This window comes from Plecotus auritus (assembly GCF_963455305.1).
Source record: "Plecotus auritus genome assembly, chromosome: X".
NCBI classification, from domain to species: Eukaryota; Metazoa; Chordata; class Mammalia; order Chiroptera; family Vespertilionidae; genus Plecotus; species Plecotus auritus.
The window spans coordinates 101,724,842-101,750,607 of NC_137784.1; the positions used below are offsets into that span (position 1 = coordinate 101,724,842).

Sequence of the window (25,766 nt, forward strand, 5' to 3'; positions counted from 1 at the left end):
ATGGTTGAAACATTTATCCATTGACTTCTTATTCCCCATTTGTTGAAAGTTAGCCTCAAGATTTTTAACTCCATCACCTTCCCAGGCTGCACCTTTGTGTATATTGAGCAGCCTTCCAACCTTTCAGAGACAGTACTAAGGTGCAAAAGCAGAAAGTTTCTGCAGAGAACATGCGATAAGATGAGTTGTCCACCATAGATGTGCTGAAATCAAGGGATGTCAGATGGGACATTGCAAGTGTGTGCTATATTACTGTTCACCAATATCTAGTTATCTTCCATTTCTGAACAGAGAAGGGAAAGGGTGCATTTCTCAGCTTTTATGCAACAGGGGAGCCATGTGAAAATAAAATATGAGCAGTAATAACCCTATAAAGTCCAGTCTGAGGGAATTAAAAGCTCATGTGGAATTCTCCAGGACCTCTCTTTCCTGGCCATAGGATCAATTTAGGAAGATTTCAGATGGAAAGGCCAAAGCACCCTGTACTACAGAGTTATCATATAGGGAAGCAACTGTCTTTTGGAATCATCTAGGACCCATAGTAAATTCTGTAAACAAGAAATAACTTCTGTTGTTTTAAGCCACAGACATTTGGAATCTTGCTTGTTACAGCAACATAGCCTAAACTAGTCTCCAGTATGAACAGCAATATATTTTTTCATGAATTTGGTTACTGTTGCAGCTGAAATCTGTGAGCAGAGTAAAAAGTAAAGCTTATGTGAAGACTGGATATATATTCTGGACATCATTATCATCATACTCTAATCGTTAAAAAATTTAGCCTCATTTAAACTATAGATTGATAAAAACTTATCTGCTGTGGTTGAAACATTTGCCCCTGGTGCCAATACTTGGATATAGCAATAAAGAAAACCATCCATCTATTCCCATTTTGCTGAGAGTTTCTATCATAAATGGGTGTTGCATTTTATCAAATGCTTTCTGCATTTATTTATATGATCATGTAATTTTTATCCTTCATTTTGTTTATATGATGTAGCATGTTTATTGATTTGTAAATATTGTACCAATGTTGCATTCCGGAATAAATCCCACTTGATTGTCGTGTATGATCTTGTTAGTGTATTGCTGGATCTAGTTGCCAAGTGTCCATCAGTAGATGAGTGGATAACAAAGCTGTGGTATATTTACACAATGAAATACTATGCAGCCATAAAATGAAGGAGATCTTACCTTTTGCGACAGACTGAATGGACTTGGAGATTATTATGCTAAGTGAAATAAGCCAGTCAAAGAAAGACAAATATCATATGATCTTACTTATATGTGGAATCTAATGAACAAAATAAACTGACAAACAAATAGAAACAGAGGCATGGATACATGGGACAGACTGACAGCTGTCAGAGGGGAGGGGGGTTGGAGGACTAGTTGGAAGAAGGTGCAGAAATTAACCAAATATATATATATATACACACATAGGCCCAGACAACAGTGTGGTGATAGCCAGAGGGAAAGAGGGTGGGGTAAGGAAATGGGGATGGAAAAAAATTCGCTTGTGGTATTGGGTCATGATGCAGTGTGCAGATGACGTTCTGTTGAGTTGTACACTTGAAATCTGTACGGTTTTGCAAATCAATGTCACCCCAATAAACTAAATAAAAAATAGGAAACCATCCAATACTTGTGCATGTGTCTGTCCATCAAAAATTTTTGCTTTTTTTCAAATTCCTCATCTGGGATTCATCTCTTTGTAACACCTGTGTATTTTCCCATGGTTGCCAACTCAATCATGATGGTTTCTGTTCCTGCTGAGGTATATGATTCTGACCAAACCCCTAAATTTAGTTCTTCTTCATAGGTCAGGTTTTGTTTACCTGTCCCTCTCAGGCCTGCTTTTTACTTTTTTATTTCTACTCAGCACTGACACCAATGCAACAAATCTACAGAGACAGAAATAGAAAACTCACTGAGAATTTTACTTCCATTAAGGCATCTTGAGGCTTACCAGGTAGCAGGATATTACACCCTGTTCAAGAAGATTTGGTACTTGAGGCATTTTGGTGAAAAATTTCCAATGTACATTTGTGAATGTCATGCAAAAGCATCCCAGAGTCCCAAAATACAAGATGAATTGCCGAAATGCATTTTTTTTGTTTTCCCCCATTTACTCTTGGGGATAAATTGTCCCATTTATTATAGTCCCTTACCTACATGAGCATGACCATTCTCATTGAGCAAGATGAAGGAAGAATGTTCAGTGCTCAGATTTCCTTCAAAATTATTCAGCACAATTGTGCCCAATAATGACATTTAAGTCATGTTCTTTCATATGCTGTAATTAAATTAATGTTAATAGTTTCTTTCCCACCCACCTTTCCCCAGTGTTTCATATAATTGCTGTGCTTTGAGTTTCCATTTATTCTATAAATATGAGTCATTTAATAAAGAAACTACTAACATTATTGTTAAAATAACACTGAAAGACACCATATAATGAATAAGTGGTAGGGATCACAAAGAGACAAGAGCAGAAGGAATCATGAAGTTATTTTTATTTAATTATAATGCTTTAATTTCTTATTTATTCATTGGGTGTTTATGATGTGTGACAACTTTAGGCATAGTCAGCGATACAGAGTTATATGAAGAAGATATACTCATAGTTTTCCAGGAAAAAAAATGCAACAGGAAAGAACTAGAAAAAAAATAGCAAATTTCCATTCAAACTAGTTCTTGAAAGAAAATTAGTATTTCATCAGATATAGACAGGACAGTGGTGAAATATTTCAGGCAAAGGGAATGAATAGCATGAGCAAAAGTATAAAGATGGCAAAATAAAAGTAAATAATACTTTAGGTTCCCTGGGGAATATGATCCAAGTAAGACTATAAAGTCAGACTTAGAGCCAGACACAGAGGCCCCTGAATGATAGACTGACAAATTCTGACTTAATTCAGTAAGTTATGAGGTGCCATTGATGATTTTTGAACCGGAAAGTTATATGATGAGGCTGTGTTGTAGGAAGGTTAACTTGGCAGCGGTGTGCATGATGGATTAGAGGTGAGAAAGAATATGGAAGGCTTTGGAAATCACTGTAAACTAAAGTGGAGGCATATCACACACATACAGATGGGCACACACACTCACCTCAACATTAAACCTATAAATATTTAATTATATGCACTCAATAGAAAAAGGAAATAATATATTTAAAACATTGTGATGTTTTTTGTCTGCTATTTCACTCAAGAAACTTTGACCCTAGTGTGAGTTTGAGATGAGAGCATGAGTAAGTCTTTCCTCAGCAGGTCTCTGAGTTCTTGTGGGACTCTCATAATGTGAGCATCTCACCACACTGAGTGCCATTCTATACTTAAAATATATGCATTTTGTTTTGGTATAACATTGCTACTAAACTCAACCTAAATTTTATCTAGTGCTCAAAAGAGTGAGCCCATCTTAGGGCAGCTATTGGCTGCCCTGATCATTTGCAACATGTCAGTTTCCCAAGTGATACACTCCTAAGAGAGTTTTAAGTGCCTATCTTATGCATTCACTTTTATAACCTAAACTCCATAAAATTTGTGATTCTAGTTTCATGTGATTACTTATATGCTATGTAATGTGATCCTGAGTGAGTCTGGTAGTAAGTAGGAGTAGAAAAAGTTCCATATCAGAAATATAATCTATAATAGTTGTTCAGCTGATTGATAACTCCTAAATTTGAGACCTGGATAACATATAGAAATATAGAATTTGAGAGAAACAACAGATGGTGGGGAGATAATGGGGTTAGTCTTAAACAAATTGAGTTTGAAGAGCTAATGAATCATTCAGATTTCTAACAGAATATTTTTTGGATTTATTTCTTTTTTATTGCTGAGTAATATTCTATTATATACACATACCACATCATCTTTATCCATTTGTCTATTGATGCACACCTAGGTTGCTTCCATATCTTGGCTGTTGTAAATAATGTTGCAGTGAACATAAGGGTGCAAGTATCCTTTCAAACTAGTGTTTTAATTTCTTCAGGTAAATACCTAAAAGTGGAATTGCTGGGGCATATGGTAGTTCTATTTTTAATTTTTTGAGGAACCTCCATACTGTTTTCCATAGTGACTGCAAGAGTTTGTATTCCAAAAGAATATTTTAAGTATGGACCTGGACATAGGTCAGTGGTTCCCAAACTTTGTTGCATATTGGAGTCACTTGGGGGATCTTTTAAAATAATGGTATTTGGTTATTATTATTTAATTAGTATTGTATTCAACCTTGACACTGAGAGTTTTATAAGATCTCTAATGAACACCAACTTTTGGGAACCACCAACACAGGCAGAGAAATACAGCAGTCCCCCCTTATTAGTGGGGGATACATTCCAAGACCCTCAGTGGATGTCTGACTGCGGACAGTACAAAACCCTATATATCCTATGTTTCTTTTTCCTATACATACATACCTATGATAAAGTTTAATTTATCAATTAGTCATAATAAGAGACTAACAACAATAAATAATAAAATAGAACAATCATAGCAATATACTAAAATACAAATTATGTGAATGTACTCTCTCTCGCTCTCTGGTAACCAAGATGGCTACTAAATGACTAACATGCAGGTAGCATATAGAACATGGATATGCTGGACAGAGGAATGACTTACATCTCAGTCAGGACAGATTGGGATAACACAAGATTTCATCATGCTACAGAGAATGGTGTGCAATTTAAAACTTAATTATTTATTTCTGGAATTTTCTATTTAATATTTTTAGATCATGATTGATCATGAGTAACTGAAACCCTGAAAAGCAAAATCATGGAGAACTGTTGTAGGAGTTAAAGATGAAAATGTATGACTAATACACATAAAGATGATGATGGAAGATAGGAGAGCATTGGTAATTGCTTAGCAGGTATAATCCTATAGAATAAAAGGGTAAAATGCAAATAGACCAAATGGCAGAACAACTGAACAACCAATCAAAGCGTAATATGCTAATGATATGCTGAGGCTGCTCAACCGCTCGCTATGACGTGCACTAACCACCAGGGGACAGAGAGTCAAATAGTTGACCAGTCGCTATGACGTGCACTGACCACCAGGGGGCAGATGCTCTAACCAGTAGGTTAGCTTGCTGCTGGGGTCCAGCCAATCAGGACTGAGAGAGATGGACATGCCCTGGAGCCCTCCTGTGGTCCCTCCCTGGCCCAGTGCACCACTGGGGTCCCTCAGCCTGGACTGTGCCCTCTCACAATCCAGGACCCCTCAAGGGATGTCGGAGAGCCAGTTTCAGCCTGATCCCCCAGGCCACTCCCCTTGAAGGGCGCCAGATGCAGGGCTCATGGCTTGTGACTGCTGCGGCAGCGCGAGCCTCTCCCGATCAGAACTGATTGGGCATAAGCCTGTGGCAGGCACAGTGGGGCCAGGATGAGTGGGAGAGGCAGGTAGGAGCTGCTGGTGGCATTGGACTGCGGGTTTCGGCCCAATCCCTGCAGGCCACCCAGAGGAACCCCACCTGTGCACAAATTCATGCACCAGGCCTCTAGTAAGAGAATAATAGAGGGCAGAGCTTTGGAGGATTCCTGTCTTCTTGTTTGCTACAAGAAAGTAATAAATGATGGACAGATAGAGTTATGGATGCAACTTCTGGCCACAGACAGAATGAAACTACCAAACTAATGTCCAGGAGCCCTTCTCACTAATACTAATAAGTATAATACCTTCTGTGTGCCAAACACTACAGTTATCACTTTATGTCATTATCAATATCATCATCATAAGCATCATCATCATCATCAATACTATCCAACAGTCATTGAAAAATTAATATGTGGTAACTTATACTCATTTTTCTCTTTCAATCTTTACAACAATCCTATGAGGTCCCTATTATATAAATAACTAGAGGCCCAGTGCATGATTAAATTGTGTGCGTGTAGGGTCCCCAAGGCCTAGCCTGCCATCAGGGCCATGCCTGCCACCCAGCCATGCCTCGCACACTCCATGGATGCTGCCGGCACCCCGTGATGCTCTGCGGATGCTGCCAGCGACCCATGACGCTCCGCTGATGCTGCTAGCACCCCGCAACGCTCCGCTGATAGTGCTGGCACCCCGCGATGCTCTGCCGGCGCCCCGGGGGTGGGGAAGGGGGAGGTCCTGAGAGGTGCTCCATGCACCTCCTGGTGACCAGTCATTACGGCATTAGGGCCATGGGCCTTTTATAATATAGATGAAAATGAGGCTTAGAGAGATTAAGTAACTTGCCCAAAGTCACATATGTCAGAATCAGGCCTTGAATCCATAAATATTGGATTACAGAGCCTAAGCAATGCCTTCATTATTTTTCTACCAGTCCAGGTAATTACCTTTAATAATAACAGCAAATAAATTGGCATTTACTTTTCAAAGCACTTTTATATTCCTTCTCTCACTTAATTTATCCATCAATGGCATTGGCCTAGTTTTACAAATAAGAAAACTGACGCATAGAGAGGTTACATGACTTCCTTAAGGTCACACAATTTTACTGGTGGAGCCTGATATGGTTGGTGTAGATTTGTTGATTTTATAAAATTTATTCCTGAAAGATTTCTGTGACCCACTACCTCTCCTTATCTATATCAAGTGGCTGTCTTCTGTGCTTTTCCTTATCAAAGTACTTAACATAGTGCATTGTGATTGCTTACCTATTTCCCTTATGATACTGTGAGCTTAGTAAGGGCAAGCATCTTGCTTCTCTTGTATCCAAAGCCTTAAAACTGTACCTAGCTTCTAGTAGGTACTCAATAAATATTTGTTTATGTGAATTGAGTTTATTAACCCATTCTAGGTGATCTATAGAGAACACATAGGTGAGGACAACAGTCTCTGTCCTCTAGACAAGCATAAAACTAATGGCATTACTTACTATCCTATATAATAAAAGCCTAATATGCAAATTGTCCCTCGACCGGGAGTTCAACCGGGAGTTCGATCGCTAGCTATGATGTGCACTGACCACCAGGGGCAATGTAGAACATGGCCGGCATTGGTGACGCGGTGCTGGCAGCAAGTGGCAGTGGAGGCGCTGCTGGCCCCAATGGGCCCTGATGAGAGCAGGACCATGGCAGGATGGTGGAAGAGGTGAGCTGGTGGTGCCAGGACAAGGCAGGTGCGAGCAGGGCTGATTTCCCTGCTGATCACCTTGTAGACGACAACCAGTGCCCATTACAGAGAAAGGGCAAATAGCAATATTAAAACAATATGTATTATTTTCCTTTCAATGTGCATGAATCCATGTACCAGGCCACTAGCATGCATTATAATAGTCTTCAAAAAAGTTGCAAGAGAGTACGATAGGGCTGTTGTGTGTAGCCATAGAATTTTCTAACTTCTGCTTCATGAAGTCCAGAGCTTCCTTTATATTTTTAAGCCACAAGCTAGTATAACTGGATAGCACAAATTAGTATAATGAAGGGTCAGTAACAAAACCAAAGTTAAGAGTTAGGTTCCCAAGGTGGAACTTCACTACATTCTCTATTAACTACTATTGATCAGCATACAAAGGGAAAAGTAACATGGTATCAAACTGGGCTAATTGTGAATGGAGCTTAAAACAGACTATAGAGAGTTTCATATTTGTAAATTTGCCTAAATCCATGATGTGAACTAGTTTTCTAATAACTTGATTCTATCTCCTTAAAGCAGAGGGCATATTTATATGAAAGTGAGATAACAAAGTTCCTATTCTGTTTGCCTCCAGTTTGTATTGCATAGGGGATTCAAAATGTAGACAACATAGATCTTGCACTTGAGAAAATTCCAGCTGAGATAGAGAAATTGGTTTGTCATAAAAACAAACTGGTTATTGAAGGAACAAATGCTTTAAAGTGTCAACTGTGTACATAAATGTAGTAGGGGAACATTCAACATCAGTAAGATCAGAGATGTTATGATTAAAGGTAATTACCTGGACTGGTAGAAAAATAATGAAGGCATTTCTTAGGCTCTGTAAGACTAGAGGAAAATTGTGTATGTGGGCAGACTCACGAGGGAAGAAAGTAGATTGGGCTAGAGACATGAGTTGGAGTGTACTGAAGTTAAGGCATGCAGCATTATCCACTCAGAACCCTGCAGCCATCTTCTTTTAAGGCTATTTTCAGCAAGAAGTGGAGAAGAGCTTTATTATACTAGTAGCCTCAGTTGTGGAAACAAGTTTTAGCCTCAAGGGAAAATTAGTAAAATTAAGGAAATAGTAGGTCAGGGCATTGGCATTTGTGGACTTGAGAGACAAGATTTCAGGAGGAGTTCAAGTTCCCTATCTTACTTTGCTAGCTCAGAGAAATGTCTCTGAATACCTAATCCCATACTTTGTTGCCAGAACGCCCACCAACCATTCTGCAGTGGGTTTGGTTTATGCTAAGCAAAGGAAGAAAATGAATGCCTACACTATTTTATTAACCAATGATACCCCAATAAATTCAATAAAAACTTAAAAAATAAAATAAAATGTATAAAAAAATGAATACCTAGAAATTCTACAGGACTATTTTCATACTGAAATTTTACATGCTGTGATAGATTTTTTTTAAATAACAGGGATTTTTGCTTTCATTTTCGAGAGTTTTAAAACAGGCCAATTCTTGGAACAAAAGAGAAAGAAGAGCCCTGGTCAGTGTGGCTGAAGTGGTTTAGCATCATCCCATGCATCGAAAGATCACCAGCTCAATTCATGGTCAGGCACATGCCCAGGTTGTGGGTTCAGTCTTAGTCAGGTTGTATACAGGAGGCAACAGATCTATGTTTCTCTCTCACATCAATGTGTTTCTCTCTCTCTTTCTCTTCCTCTCCTTCTCAATAAACACTTTTCTTTTTAAAAAAGCAAGAAGTCATGAAGGGACAGAAAAATTTGGAACACAGGTTTCAAAGGACTCAAAGTAGGAAATCATGTTCAGGTTCTCATAGAAAATTATAAATAGGGGAATCTTCTACATAATCTGAAGAAGGCACATAGGTGCAAAATTACTTGTTGTCACTTTCTTAAAGCAAATGTAAAATCACACTAGCAAAGGCCCTGGCCATCCAGGTAGGTTGGTTGGTTAGGGTGTTGTCCCAATACACCAAGGTTGCAGGTTCAATCCCTGGTCAGGGTACTTACAAGAATCAACCAATGAATACATAAATAAGTGGAACAACAAATCTATCTCTCCTCTCCTCTGCTCTATTCTCTCAAAAAAAAAATTAAAAATCACTGGTAAGGAAAATGAAAATTACCAACGGGATTTTTCACCACTCATAAAGGGGCAATTTTGGGACTCCTACTTTCCCTTTGCTAGAGAACAGAAACATACTCTCCTCTCTATCTCAGCCATCCATTCCCACATTTTAGATCTACCTCGATGTCATAAGAATCTGTATCCTTGAAATCACTAATTTAGACATCCCACTATCCAGCACATCTTGTTTTTCCAGTTCGCTTGCTCACGTAGCTTTGCTGAAACAGGTCTTTTTTTTCATTAAGGTCTCCATTGACCTCTTCATTTTTTATTTCTCACTTGCCTCCTACTTCACATTTTCCCTATTCATAATATATCTGATGCTTCGGCATTACTATCAGCCTTTTTAAAATGCTATCATTGCTCTTTTCTTTCCTCTTTTACACCACCCATAAAAGACAACACTGTATGAAGCCTAACACTCCAGTGATCTCTGATTGCAACTAAAAAGTTTGCTCTTTCTTTTTTTACAAGGACTAGTTTTTATATTTTTTTCTTCCATTTAACTTACAAAACTCACCTGCCCCACTACTAATCTCTCTGGAAAATGATCTTGCCTCATACCTCATATAGAAATAGCACTCAAATAGGCATTACCCCATCTTGCACCTCTGTTCATCTTCTTCTGCTTCCCATTAATTGTTAGGAAAGTAGCCCTCATTCAAACAAAGACCAGATCCTGGCCAAGTGCTGTTTTCCATCTCTTCCCACCTCTCTACTACCATTATAATCAGTCCTCAAAGATGCTTTATTAACTACCACCTAAAACAAAATTATTTCTAACTAACTTCTACTTATTCTTTAAGACTCAGCTTAAATATTTCTTATTCAGAGATTTTCATAACATCTAATTTAAATTAGATCACCTCAGAATTTGTTACTATAAATGTATTTGCATAATTGCTTATTTAGCATCTATATCACTATGTGACTTCACAGCATAAGGGCAGGGGACACTTTTTTATTCATCACTGTATATACAGCATCTAGTACAATGCTGTAACATAATAGGTAATTAAAAATAGGTAAGAAAGAGAGAAAAAAAGGCAGCTAAATAGGCAGACCTGTCATGCACCTCCTCCCAGCGCCAGACTGGAAATACAACTAAATTGGAGAACATTCACCTGGAATTACCAACAGAGGTCCAGCTGAGGAGGAAACAATCAAAGGAGGACAGAAAACACCTGGACACCAGTAGGAAGGGCAAGGTCACAAAAGGAGCTGAGCCAGCTTCCAGGGCCTGCAAGCTGAGAGCCAGGAGAGAGCTCCCAGCTATGGGAGGGTCTGTTCCCTCAGAAGATAGAGGCCTAGAACCCAGGCTGGACTCCATAGCCAGGAACACCAGAGCGGAGACCAGCTGCCCACAAAATATCCAGCGGTGAAAGGCAGCAAGGCTGCTGGCCATTTTGGAGTCTGGAGCTGGTAGACCAAAACCACAATTTCAGAGAGAGGGAGAGGAAGAGGGAGAGGAAGAGGGAGAGGGAGAGGGAGGGAGGGGAAGGGGGAGGGGGAGGGGGAGGGGGAGGGGGAGGGGGAGGGGGAGGGGGAGGGGGAGGGGGAGGGGGAGGGGGAGGGGGAGGGGGAGGGGGAGGGGGAGGCGGAGGGGGAGGGGGAGGGGGAGGGGGAGGGGGAGGGGGAGGGGGAGGGGGAGGGGAGGGAGGGGGGGGAGGGGGAGGGGGAGGGGGAGGGGGAGGGGGAGGGGGAGGGGGAGGGGGGGAGGGGGAGGGGGGAGGGGGAGGGGGGGAGGGGGGAGGGGGAGGGGGAGGGGGAGGGGGGGAGGGGGAGGGGGAGGGGGAGGGGGAGGGGGAGGGGAGGGGGAGGGGGAGGGGGAGGGGGGAGGGATCTTTTCAGAGGAAATAAAAGCAAAGGCCAAGCCTACTGGTTTGAACAGTCTTAGGAGCGTCAGTGACTGGACTGGGGAAGGGCTGTCTGCTCCACTATCCTGGGAACCGGACTGGTACTTTCCCCACATGGGAGAGCTATTAAAACTCCAGGTTTCCAGCAGACCCCACCAATCCCCATACAAGGATCTCTGTCCAGCCAAGGGCAGAGTAATAGTTTGGGCCACTTGTGAAGGAGTCCTCTGGGACAGGGAAACACACCCACCACATTCCCTGAAAGCTAAACAGTACCCACCCCACATAAAGCCCTTTCAGAAACATACCTTAGAGTGATTAAGATTGACAGATGGCTAGTATCCAAAGGCAGGCAGAGGCAGAGCCCAGGGAACCAGGGGAAGTTTGCTGACCCAGCCCTGGGCCCTGTTAACGTAAAACAATTGAAACCTGTAAAGGATTTTTGTAAGTTTATTTCAGACGAACTGTCAATTGCCAGGAAGCAGTAGCTCAACGGTTTGGGATAGTGCTCCGGAGAAGGGAGGGTTTTCATCTATTTTTATACATTGCAATCAAAGGAGGAGACTTAGATGGGTTACATAAAATCCATTGGTAAGAGATTAGAGAGGTGGGAGAAAGCAGAGCGGGCGGGGGGGGGTTGGTGGAGGTGGGAGCTGCACTCTGGGATTGGATAAAAAGTAAAATGATAGACACATACTTAGATGGGTGTAGGATAGCCAACAGTCAACAATTAACATGATAACAATGAAGAAATTTGTGGTATCAGTTCTGGAGCCCAGCACATTAGGTTGTGCCCCAAGGGGTCTGGAAAAAGGGAAGTTACAAGTTACTCAGACATTTCAAGAGTATGTTATCATAGATGCAAAAGGACAAATAGGCTCAATTAAAGTAAAGGTTGACCTTGTCAGTGAAGATACCGGTCTAGGACGTAACTACCCACCATAACTGCTTTTAGTTAGTTTAATTTCAGACCATCCTTTGTGGTTAATTTAGGTCTCTGAGTTTACAAGACCACCATGCAGGCCTTCCCTGAGCTTGTCAGGTTAGCATGTGGCCCCTTTCATCCACAGCCCTATGCTGCTAACAATCCTAATTTAGAGGGCAGATTGGCCCCTCCTGCTTGCAACTAAGTCCTGTGGAGACAGACAAAAATGGTGGATTGGTGGATTGCTTGGAGCTTCAAGCAGGTTGATGAAAGCCAAAGGAAGAGAGTTACTGACAGGATTAGTATCTAAGTACCTCAGAAGAAGCCCAATATTGGGAGATAGAACAGAAGAGAAGGATCCAAAGGGAGCTCCCACTGGGTATTAAACTCTGCTGAAACAAAAGCCACTTCATTTTTTTTCTTTTATATTTTTCTTCCCTTTTCTTCTTTTTTTTGTTAATTTTTCTTTCTGTTTTCCCTTTTTAAATTTATCTTCTTTATCTCCTTTATTGATTTATTATTCTAGTCTCTGTTGGTTTATTCATATATCTAATTTTCCTCTACTCTTTTCCTACTCAAATTTTTTTTCTTTTTTTCACTATTCAATTATTTTTCTCTTTTCTTTTTCTCCTGCTTTCTCATCTTTTTTTCCATTTCTTATTTTAAGTCTATCTGCTTTCTCCTCTATTTTCCTTTTCAAATTTTCTTTACTTTTCTTCCTCCTTTATTTTAAAGAAAATTGTGAATCACAATAATCATGCCCATGTCAAAGTGCTAAAAGATTGCATCTCCTAGATTGAGTCCAAAAAGGACAGGAAAAAGTTTATTCTTCATAACATCACATTTATTCCAGGAAATCAAGAAGCATCCCTGATTAGGTCCTCTTTACCTTGACATCAGCTCACAAGCCTTTTATGGGGATTTGGCAAAAAAAAAAAAAAAATAGTGTTCAGTGCCATCACCTTATATGTTTAGATTTGCAGATTCAACTTGCAACAGATTTATGAACCTCTCAAAGGAACTAATGGCTCCCCTGCACTTGCTCTCACAGCACTTTGTTTTTACGTTTACCAAGTTGTTTATGAAATGTCATTCTTTCTCCTATATGAAATAAAGAAGTTTCTACATATTCTTCATGCAAATGATTCTCTCTTTTTCTCTTTCTTCATCTCCAGGCACTGATTTACAGATTTTAACACCTTCTAACAGTTTTAATGTGTGTTGATTTAAAATGTAACAGCAAGACTCTATCAGCTTCTAACTTTTTCACTTTGCATTCTGACAATATGACACCCACTTTTATATTGCCTTTAAATGTAAAGCTCAGAATTTTTAAATTTATATTTATTGCTGAAAGAGGATAAATCAAGGGGAAAACTTTTCAACTATCAGAGCTTTGAAAATTCTCTCTCTCTCTCTCCCTTCTTTCTATCCTACTCTCTCTGTCTCTAAATACATCTGTCATTTCTCCTCTCCTCACCCTCCTCCTCTCCCCATGCCTCAGCTCTCTCTCTACCTCTCCCTTTCTCTTTTTTTCTTTTTTTTTATTGTTTAAAGTATTACATATAGTAGTACATATATCTCCTTTTTTTTCCCCATTGACCTTCCCCCAGCCTCCCCTACCCCCTATCGCATGCCCGCATCCCACTCCCTCAGTGTCTTGTGTCCATTGGCTGTGCTTATATGCATGCATACAAGTCCTTTGGTTGATCTCTTTCCCCCGCTCCCCAACACTCCCCAACCTTCCCGCTGTAATTTGACAGTCTGTTCGGTGCTTTACTGCCTCTGTATCTATCTTTTTGTTCTTCAGGTTGTAATGTTCTTTATTTTCCATAAATGAGTGAGATCATGTGGTATTTTTCTTTCATTGCCTGGCTTATTTCACTTAACATAATGCTCTCCAGGTCCATCCATGCTGCTGCAAATGGTAAGAATTCCTTCCCTTTTATAGCAGCGTAGTATTCCATTGTGTAGATGTACCATAGTTTTCTAATCCACTCATCTGCTGATGGGCACTTAGGCTGTTTCCAAATCTTAGCTATGGTGAATTGTGCTGCTATGAACATAGGGGTGCATATATCCTTTCTGATTGGTGTTTCTGTTTTCTTGGGATATAGTCCTAGAAGTGGGATTACTGGGTCAAATGGCAGTTCCATTTTAATATTTTAAGGACACTCCATACTGTTCTCCACAGTGGCTGCACCAGTATGCATTCCCACCAGCAGTGCATGAGGGTGCCTTTTTCTCTGCATCCTCGGCACCACTTGTCCTTTGTTGATTTGTTGATGATTGCCGTTCTGACAGGTGTGAGATGGTACCACATTGTCCTTTTGATTTGCATCTCTCAGATAATTAGTGACTTGGAGCATGTTTTCAAATGTCTCTTGGCCTTCCTTCTGTCTTCTTTCAAAAAGATTCTATTTAGGTCCATTGCCCATTTTTTTATTGGATCATTTATCTTCCTTTTATTAAGTTGTATAAGTTGCCTGTAGATGTTGGAGATTAAACCTTTATCAGTGATAACATTTGCAAATATGTTCTCCCATACAGTGGGCTTTCTTGTTGTTTTGTTGATGGTTTCATTTGCTGTGCAAAAGCTTTTGATTTTGATGTAGTCCCATTTGTTTATTTTCTTTTTAGCTTCCTTTGCCCTAGGAGCAGTATAGGTGAAGAAATTGCTTTGGCATATGTCTGAGATTTTGCTGCCTGTGGATTCCTCTAGTATTTTTATGGTTTCCTGTCTTATGTTTAAGTTCTTTATCCATTTTGAGTTTATTTTTGTGTATGGTGTAAATTGGTGGTCTAGTTTCATTTTTTTGCATGTATCTGTCCAATTTTCCCAAGACCATTTATTGAAGAGGAGACTGTCTTGACTCCATTGTATGTTCATGGCTCCTTTGCCAAATATTAATTGGGCATAATGGTTTGGGTCAATATCTGGGTTCTCTATTCTATTCCACTGGTCTATATGTCTGTTCTTATGCCAGTACCAGGCAGTTTTGACAACAGTGGCCTTATAATACAGCTTGAAATCTGATAGAGATCCCACCTTCTTTGTTCTTCCTTCTCAGGATTGCTGTGGCTATTCAGGGTCTTTTTTTTTTTTAAATATATTTTATTGATTTTTTACAGAGAGGAAGGAAGAAGGATAGATAGTCAGAAACATAGATGAGAGAGAAACATCGATCAGCTGCCTCTTGCACACCTCCTACTGGGGATGTGCCCGCAACAAAGTTACATGCCCTTGACCGGAATTGAACCCGGGACCCTTCAGTCCGCAGGCCAACGCTCTATCCACTGAGCCAAACCGGTTTTGGCCAGGGTTTTTTTTTTATTCCAGATGAATTTTTGGAGAATTCTTTCTAGGTCTGTGAAATATGCCATTGGTATTTTAATGGGGAATGCATTAAATCTATAGATTGCTTTGGGAAGTATGGACATTTTAATAAAGTTGATTCTCCCAAATCATGAACATGGTTTTTTCTTCCATCTGTTTACATCTTCCTATATCTCTTTTTTCAGTGTCGTGTAGTTTCCCGAGTATAGGTCTTTTACCTCCTTAGTTAAGTTTATTCCTAGGTATCTTAATTTTTTTGGTGCGATGGTAAATGGGATTGCTTTTTTTAGTCTCTATTTCTGTAAGTTCACTATTGGCATATAAAAATGCCATAGATTTCTTGGCATTAATTTTGTATCCTGCTACTTGCCGAATTAATTTATTAAGTCTAGTAGGTTTTTTATGGAGTCTTTAGGGTTTTCTATGTACAGTATCATGTCATCTGCGAATAAGGACAGTTTTACTTCTTCTTTTCCAATTTGGATGCCTTTTATTTCTTCTTCTTGTCTAATTGCAATGGCTAATACTTCCAGTACTATGTCAAACAGGAGTGGTGAGAGTGGGCATCCCTGTCTTGTTCTTGTTCTTAGGGGAAATGGTTTTAGTTTTTGCCCATTGAGTATGATGTTGGCTGCGGGTTTTTCATATATGGCTTTTATTATGTTGAGGTATGATCCTTCTATTCCCACATTGCTAAGAGTTTTTATCAAGAAAGAGTGTTGGATTTTGTCAAATGCTTTTTCTGCATCAATTGATATGACTATGTGATTTTTATTTTTATTTGTTTATGTGATGTATCATGTTTATTGATTTACGGATATTTTACCATCCTTGCATGCCCGGGATAAATCCTACTTGCCATGGTGTATGATCTTTCTAATGTACTGCTGGATGCGATTTGCTAGAATTTTGTTGAGGATTTTGGCATCTATGTTCATGAGGGATATTGGCATGTAATTCTCTTTAATTGTGTTGTCTTTACCTGGTTTTGGTATTAGGGTGATTCTGGCTTCATAGAATGAGCTTGGAAGTGTTCCTTCCTCTTGAATATTTTGAAATAATCTGAGGAGGATATGTTTTAGTTCTTTTTCGAATGTTTGGTAAAACTCCCCTGTGAAGCTATCTGGCATGGGCTTTTGTTTGCTGGAAGCTTTTTGATGACTGCTTCAATTTCTTCCATAGTTATTGGCCCATTGAAATGTTTAGATTCTTCCTGACTGAGTTTTGGAAGTTTGTATTTTTCTAGGAATATGTCCATTTCCTCTAGATTGTCCAGTTTGTTGGAATAGAGTTGTTCATAGTATTTTTCAACAATCCTTTCTATTTCTGTGGGGTCTGTTTTTATTTCTCCTCTTTCATTTCTGATTTTGTTTATTTGGGTCCTCTCTCTTTGCTTCTTGATGAGCCTGGCTAGAGGTTCATCAATCTTGTTTATCCTTTCAAAGAACCAGCTCTTGGTTTTGTTGATCTTTTGTATTGTTTTTTTAGTTTCAATGTTGTTTATCTCCACTCTGATCTTTATTATTTCCTCCCATCTGCTTACACTGGGCATTTCTTGTTGCTCTCTTTCTAACTCTTTGAGTTGTAGGGTTTAATTTTTTACCATTGTTTCTTGTTTTTTGCAGTAGGCTTGTAGAGCTATGAACTTCCCTCTCAAGACTGCTTTCGCTGTGTCCCATAGATTTTGGATTGTTGTTTTTTCATTGTCATTTGTTGCCATTATGTTTTTTTATTTCTTCCTTGATCTCTCTGGTAACCCAGTCATTGTTTAATAGCATGCTGTTTAGTCTCCATGTGTTTGATTTTTTTGGATTGTTTTTATTGTAGTTGATTTCCAGTTTTATGCCGCTGTGATCTGAGAAGATGCTTGATATGATTTCTATCTTCTTGAATTTGAAGACACTTTGCTGTGACCCAATATATGGTCTATCTTTGAAAATGACCCATGTGCACTTGAGAAGAATGTATATTCTGTGGCTTGGGGTGATATGTTCTGAAGATGTCAATTAATTCCATCTGGTCTAGTGAGTCATTTAGGATTGATGTTTCCTTGCTTATTTTTCGTTCAGAGGATTAGTCCAATGGTGATAGTGGGGTATGAAAGTCCCCTACTATGATTGTATTGCTGGTGATCTCTCCCTTGATATCCTCCATAAGTTTTTTTTTTTAATGTATTTGGGTGCTCCTGTATTGGGTGCGTATATGTTTACTAGAGTTATTTCTTCTTGTTGGATTGCTCCCTTTAGTATTATGAAGTGGCCTTCCTTATCTCTTTTTATGTCCTTCACTGTAACTATTTTTTCTCTTTTCCGCGTCCAGCGTGGCTAGAGAGCAGGTCCAATTCCTGAGTAGAGGTGGCTGGGGATTGAGAAATGAAAGAAAGAGACAACACACAGAGATAGAAAGAAAAGCTGGGGCCGGGTGGACCGCTGCCCTCTTCTGATGGAGAGACAGTGACCCAGAGCTGATGCAGCGTGTTTATTCTATACCCCCAAATACCAAGAAGTTTCACCAAAAGTTCAAGACAAAGGAGATTATTTGCATTCTTGAGTAGGCCCTGAGCATTCCTGGTGCTAGGCTGGATTTAGATATCAAAACCCACTTCCCCACACCATGGGCTGAAATGAAGGTCAAGCTGACAACACCCTTGCCCTTTTGGCAAGGCGTGTTCCCAGGGCGTGGCTTTGCCGATGCCACTGGGTACAGGTGACAATAATTAAAGAATGCCCATGTTCCTTCCCAGGGTGACCTCTACATTGGGGGCTCTCTACACTTCACTTTGAGATCTAATTTGTCAGATATAAGTATTGCTACCCCAGCTTTTTTTTTTTTCATTTCCATTCGCCTGAAAAACCTTTTTCCATCCCTTCACCCTCAGTCTGTGTGTGTCTTTTTTTCTGAAGTGGGTTTCTTGTAGACAGCAGATATATGGGTCATGTTTTCTTATCCAATCCGTTACCCTATGTCTTTTGATTGGGGCATTTAATCCATTTACATTTAAAGTTATTATTGATAGTTACTTGTTTGTCACCATTTTTATTCTTTACCACTGTGTTCCTTCTTTGCTTCCTATTTCTTTTAATTACAGCAGACCCTTTAGCATTTCTTGCATTGCTGGATTGGTGGTAATAAACTCCCTTAGTCCTTTTTTGTCTGTGAAGCTCCTGATTTCACCTTCAATTTTGAATGATAGCCTTGCTGGGTACAGTATTATTGGATTCAGACCCTTCCTTTGCATGACTTTGTATATTTCATTCCATTCCCTTCTAACCTGATATGTTTCTGTTGAGGAATCAGTCGCTAGTCTGATGGGGGATCCTTTGTAGGTAACTTTCTGTCTCTCTCTGGCTGCTATTAAGATTGTCGTTGGTGTTTGCCAATTGAATTACAATGTGCCTTGGCGTCGGTCTTTTGGGGTTCATTTTGCTTGGGACTCAGTGAGCTTCCTGGATTTGTGTGGGTTTTTTCTTCCCTATATCAGGGAAGTTTTCTGTCATTATTTCTTCAAACAGGTTTTCTATTCCTTGCTCAGTTTCCTCTCCTTCTGGTATCCCTATTATGCGGATGTTGTTTCAGTTCTTGTTGTCCCAAAGTTCCCTTAGGCTCTCCTCCTGATTTTTAATTTTTTTTCTAGAAGCTTTTCTACTTGGGTATTTTTTCTTACCTTGTCTTCTAGCTCACTGATGCATTCCTCTGGTTCTTCTACTCTACTCTTGATGCTTTCTATTGAGTTCTTTACAGCAGCTATGTCATTTTTCATTTCTTCTTGGTTCTTCTTCATTTCCTCTTGGTTCTTACTCATATTGTTGAATTTGTCTTTCATTCTTTTCATCCACCTTATGACCATTTCTCTGAATTCTTTGACAGGTTGATTGCCTCCATTTCATTTACTTCCTTTTCTGGTAATGCCTGCTTTTCTTTCATATGCGGGCTGTTTGTCTCCCCATGATCTCTCTTCTCTGGGTATCTAGTTATGTAGTTCTCTCTCTCCTGCATTGATTTAAAGTCACAAAATACAACACAACAAGGTACAATGCACAAGGCACTGAACACAAATGTATTCACGATATTAATAATGCCAAACAAAGGTGACCACCAGAGAAAGGCGAATTAGAGGATAGAAGAGAAAGGAGAAGAGAGAAAAAAAGAGTGTAAAAATGAAATTGGGTAGAGGAAAAAAAGTAAGAGAGAAAAGAGAGAGAATAAGAAAGAAAAGGGAAAAAAACTATATATATGGAGAGAAAACTCCAATAGAAGAGCCACTAATCACAACACATGTAAGCAACAAGTACCTGGAGATGAATGCGAACTACAAGCAACAACTAATATCAAGTGAGGCGAGGGAAAACAGAAGCAAAAAACAAAACAAAAAGAAAAAGCAAAACAATCTCACAAACAAGCATAAAAAATCCGATATAATCAACAATCAAGCAAACATTAACAAAAGGACAGAGAAAAAAAATTTGGATAATGAAGAAAGAGAAGAGAGAGGTGTGTATGCACTTGGAGCAGGGGATTGGAAATTAGATATATAAGTAGGGTGAAATTTTAACAGGGTAAAAAGAAGGAATAGGGAAAATCTAAAGCAGGAATTGGGTAAAAGAATCAGGACAACAAAACGGGAAAAGTGATGAAGAGAGTGATGGCATAAAGGTAAAGTTGAGATAGAGTAAAATGATGCTAAAAGAAAGATGAAAATAGAATGTAGAACACTAATCCCAAAGTAAAATAAAGAGAAAATAAAATGACACTTTTTTTAAAAAAAAAGGTAAAATAGTAGTAGTAATAATACTGAATGAAAATAAAAATGTAATAATTAAAAAGGTAAAATTAAGTGAGAAAAAGAGAAAAAAATTAGTTTCTTAAGTAAAAGATGAAAAAAAATAAAAATAAAAATGTGCAGTAATGAATGTCATTCACTTCCTCTACTGTTCTGTTTGGCATGCCTGTTTCCTAGTCAGGACAGTATTGAAGTTCCCTGTGTTCCACTGCTCCTCAGTGTTGTAAGCCAGTCCTGATTTTTAAGCAGGCTGTACATCCTTATTTTTTCTATTCCTTTATTTGTGTTTACACAAGAGTCAATTTTTGATTCATCTCCTGTGTGGCAGTGTTTCTGGATTGACCTCCGGGTCTATAGGTCCTCTCTAGCTAGTGTTTAGGTTTTGTTTTCCCTGTGGCACTTAATACCGGTTTGGGGGAATGGGATGCCCCAGAGCTGGTTCTCTGATGGTTATTCCTCGCTCTGATCCCCAGGTTCCTGAAAAACAACTTTCTCCTCCAGTCTCTTAGAGTGTCCCCAATTGGGTGATCCTATGTATTGGGCTTAGTAATCAGAAGCAAGGATTTAAAGAGGAAAAAAAAGTAATAAAAATAAAAAAAGAGCCAGAGTAAATATGTGAACTCTGGGGCTGCATGCAAGTCTGTGCAGTCTTTTTCCCCTTGGGTCTAAGTAGCTGGCACACTTTTAAAATTTTTAGGCTGTCTTTTTGTGCCCAGATCAAAATGGGTTGCTTTTTAGTGTTCCCTTCTTTTAGCAGCTCTGCGGACCCCCTTCTACATTCACGGATCATGTCAGCCCCAACAGCCATGGATTTTTCTAGGCACCGACTTCCTCAGGTCCTCCAGCTCCCACATATGCATTTCTCTCTCCTGCCAGGACCACAGACCTCACCTTACCCCAGGCGAAATCTGACCTTTCCATGAGGGAGTGTAGAGCTCCTCTGATTCTGTGTGCTTGCACCACTTGGGGACCGGTGTTCTCGGGTTCGCAGCTGTTCACTGGGTGCCATAGTTGTAGATTCCCTGGGCTTTTCAGGCATCTGATAACATCCACTTTCCCCTTCAAAATGGTGCACTCTCCGTGTCTGAGCTGGTCACTCTGGGAGGGAACCCAGCAGCAGTGGGGGCTGCCTGATCAGGGGAGCCCCATCCAGTAGTCCCCCAAAGTCTCCTGGAGTATAACTGTCCCTCAACTCACCAACAAACACTCCCCATGCGACCACACACTCTCTCTTTGTTTTCTCACTCACACACTATCTTGCAGTCTGCCTTCCTGTCAGCAGCCATCTTCTGAGAATCTCCCTTACTCTCTTTCTCTCTGTCCCCACTTCTCTCAAAAAACTTATTATTTGAGATGGATAATAAAGGTATAATTTTAATTTGGTATAAAATTATTATAAAACTATAAGGAAAAGAGCCCCATTTAAGAATGGGACACAGGAGTAATCAGTTGGAGCTTAAAGTATGGATACAGATCAAGTATCTGGTGTATGAAATGGCAGGGGGTATCAAATAACCTGAGATTCAATACTTAAAAAACAGGGGCTTCTGAAAGAGTAAAGCATTCATTGGCCAATTAAACAGATTAATGTCACAGTGACTATCAGCTTTGGATTTGACATTCCACTGTCCTTAAAAAGATGATAACAATGGCTCACTCACTTGGTTAGGGTAACTAAGCTCATGAGGCAAATATTGCTTGTTTGATACTCATAAATACAATACTTATGATTATGGATTATGTACTACTAGAGGCCCGTTGCAGGAATATTCCTGCAATAGGGCTTCCTGCGGCGGTCTGCTTCCCTCCCTTCTCCGCAGCCCCACCTGCTTCCCTCCCTTCTCCGCCGCCCCGCCTGCTTTCCTCCCTTCTCCCCCACCCCGCCTGCATCCCTCCCTTCTCGGCAGCCCCACTTGCTTGCTTCTCCGCAGCTTCGCTCCCTTCTGCAACGCTTGGCTTCCTTCTACGCTGTCTTCAGTCTTCGCTCTACTCCTGCGTATGCAAATTAACCGCCATCTTGGTTGGGTTAATTTTCATACTAGCTCCTGATTGGCTGGTGGGCGTTGCTGGTGGGAGTGGCTTGTGGGTATAGCAGAGGTATGGTCAATTTGCATATTACTCTTTTATTAGATAGGATAATCCTAATAGTAACTATATAAGGTAAACATTATTACAATCTCACTTTGAAGAAGCAGTAGTGGAGCTTATGGAAGTTAATACACTTGCTCAAGTTTACATAACTAGGAAGTAAAGCCAGGATTCAAATCCAGGTATATCTTACTCTAAAGCCCATGAAATTTTTAGTTACCCACTCTGCCTCATTAGTTTTGCTAAATTTACTTGTTTCATTTCCTGGCTACTGTATATACCTAAACCTTGACCAGAAATATCACAGCTGGGTGCCTTTGGCCACAAGTAGCTAGATCAGAGCAAATTTATCACCACTACCACAAATATAATTCATTTAACCCCAGAAATATTTATTAAGTATTAGTGTATGCCTGCACCCTGTGCAAAGTCCATGCCTCTCTGACAGTGATGAGTTATTTGGGCCATATTGATATTGTCAGAGAATTAGACTTCAGCCATATCATTTCATGGTTATCTCTAAGGGAAGAAGGGAGCAGATACCTCTTAAGCAGTTCAGTGGAAAGGTCATGCCTTGCCACTGGGAAATTACCAAGGTCCCTAAGCTACTTTAACTCAGAAATCCATCCACATCCTGGAGATAAGAGATAGTTTTGTGCATTTTTTAACTGTTCCGAAGATAGTCCCTGAGATAAGCAGTGTCCCTGGACCTATAGAGGTAGAAGGACAATTGTGGACCATAGAAGGCTGGTTAATCCAGAAGTAGCATGACTATATTCAAAATGTCCCTTTCTACATTCCCTTTAATTAGAAATAAGTAAATTAGGATTTGGTGAAAAAAATTAAGTATACTCTCAGCATCCTAAAAATAAACAGCTTTAGGGATGGTATCACCAAGTACCTTCATAGCCTGGCACTATGGCAGCCATTGTCCATAAAACTGAAAAATCAAAAACAAACAAACAAAAAAACTCTGAATTTCTTCCAAATCACACAGTGTATCTCTGGAATACAAGCCCTTAATTATTGCCACTGGTAACTTTTCTTAGGACATGGTCTTAGAATAGCTATATGGGCCAAAATTAGTAGTTTGTATTGATTTTTACCTTCCTGTGGATGATGCTTACTTTGAATCCTCAAGTAATAGAAATAAGGCTGATCATCATTCTTTTTCCCTTTAAGGAAAAATGGCCTGCTTCACCTACCTGTGCCTAAGAGGTGGTTTCAACTGAGTGACTAGCTGGCACTGTTCTATGGATAATGCAAGCCTTCTGGTTCCTGCTCAACAGAATCCAATTGCATTTGATGCTGAGGTGATATGGGCACTATTCCAACTCTGCAAGTGTGCCATTTGTACTGCTTTAGTATAAAACAGAGAGACAGTATATCTGAACTTCCATAAAAATATGCTTGGGTAAGTTGCTTGCCATTGTCCCAGGTTATGTACATAATTTCAGAAAAAATGAGACATTTTTGAATGTTCACTTTTACTAGATTAGGAATGTGTTACTTTCCATTTTACAAAAACCACTGAAGCATTTTGCTCAATACTGAACCAACATTGACTTACTTTTTAAAATAGCCACCTTACCAGGTAATGCATTTTAACTGTGTAGAGGATGGTGAAGAATTCTGTTCCTTTCATTATTTTGCATTTTTTAAAATGTAGCATCCAATGTAAAAATCACTATGGACACAATGTTTACATCTCCTAGCAGTATCAATATAATCAGCTTTACTTTTTTATTATTTTTATTTTTATTTGTTTATTAAATTAATTGGGGTGACATTGGTCAACCTAAACATATAAGTTTCAGGTATGGCTTTTTATGTTACAAGATCTGTATATTGCACCATGTATAACCACACAAAGCCAAATCTTCTCCTGTGGTTAAGTGCAGATAACAAAATTTACCATCCTAACCATTCTTTTTTGTGTGTGTACAGTTCAGTAACACCACCACCATCATCTCCAGGACTTTCTTATCTTCCAAAACTGATATTCTGTCCCCATTAAACACTAGCTCACTTACCCCTCCCCCAGCACCCATCATGCTAATTTCTGTCTCTATGATTTGACAACTTTATGTGCCTCATATAAGTGCAATTATACAGTGTTCATACTCTGTGACTGGCTTATTTCACTGAGAATAGCGTCCTCAAGGTTCATCCATGTTGTAGCAGGTGTCAGAATTTCCTTCTTTTTTAAGGTAAATAATATTCCATTGTGTAGATAAACCACATTTTGTTCTCATTCATCTCTGTATGGACACTTGGGTTGCTTCCACATTTTTGCTACTGTGAAAAATGCTGCTGATAACAGTGGTGTATAAATATCTGTTTGAGACCCTGATTTCAGTTCTTTTGTAGATATGCCCAGAAGTGGAATCCCTGGGTCATATGGTAGGTCTACTTTTAATCTTTTGAGGAACCTCCATACTGTTTTCCACAGTGGCTGCACCAATGTGAATTCCCACCAGCAGTACACAAAGGTTCTAATTTCTCCACATCCTCAGCAACATTTGTTTTCTGTTTTGTTTTGTTTTGTTTTGAGAGTAGTCACAGTAGCCATCCTAACAGGTGTAAGGTGATATCTCATGTGGCTTCGATTTGCATTTCCCTGATGATTATTGATGTTGAGTATACCTTTTTATGTGCCTGTTTGCCCTCCATATGTCCTCTTCAGAAAAAAAAAATGTCTATTTGAATCCTGATGACCATTATTTCCATTAAAAAAAAAACTGTCCCAGAGTGTGTGTATTATTTTCAAAATACATCTGCTTGATTTTCAAACAGTAATTTAAAAACTAAAACAGGACAATACCTCACAGTCTTTCTTTCCAACATGTGCCCAGCATATTGGCTCCCACAGAGAAGGGTGGCAAGAAGAAGGGCTATTCTGCCATCAAGAAGGTAGTGACCTGAGAATACACCATCAACATTCACAAGAACATTCATGGAGTGGGTTTCAAGAAGCGTGCCCTTCAGCCACTCAAAGAGATCCAGAAATTTTCCATGAGGGAGATGGGAACTCCAAATGTGTGCATTGACACCAGACTGAACAAAGCTTCCTGGGCAAAAGGATAAGGAATGTCCCATTTCATATCCAGGTGTGGTTGTCCAGAAAAACATAGTGAGGATGAAGATTCACCAAACAAGCTCTATACGTTAGTCACCTATGTACCTGTCACCACTTTCAAAAATCTACAAACAGTTAATGGGGATAACAACTGACTGCTAATTGTCAAACAAAGTTATAAATCTGCAAAAAAATAATAAAATAAAATAAAATAAAACTAGCTAAAACAGGAGCCCCTCTTGTTGAGTTATCATCACATTCCAACGATGTTCCTGTTGGGGAAGTAGGCTATTTCCTTCAGTTCCTCATACTGTGGGCAGATGTTTCACCTCAATCTGCTGTGGCCCATGTTGGCTTGTTCAGAGTTGTGTTTTGATTTTAATTTTGCCAAGATTATCGCAGTTGCGCTGAAGCTGGATGTCTCCCCCTGCAGGCTGTGAGCTTTACTTTTTAAAGAAGCAAGCTTTCGTCT

The 25,766-nt window shown here is 39.6% G+C and overlaps 1 pseudogene across 1 annotated transcript; it reads left to right on the top strand.

The window, feature by feature from the left end:
- The first annotated feature begins 7,077 nt into the window (after positions 1-7,077).
- On the top strand, positions 7,078-25,449 carry LOC308240224 (large ribosomal subunit protein eL31-like; annotated as a pseudogene). Its single transcript has 2 exons — positions 7,078-7,097; positions 25,071-25,449. The product of its transcript is annotated as a large ribosomal subunit protein eL31-like (transcript).
- Positions 25,450-25,766: the final 317 nt, after the last annotated feature.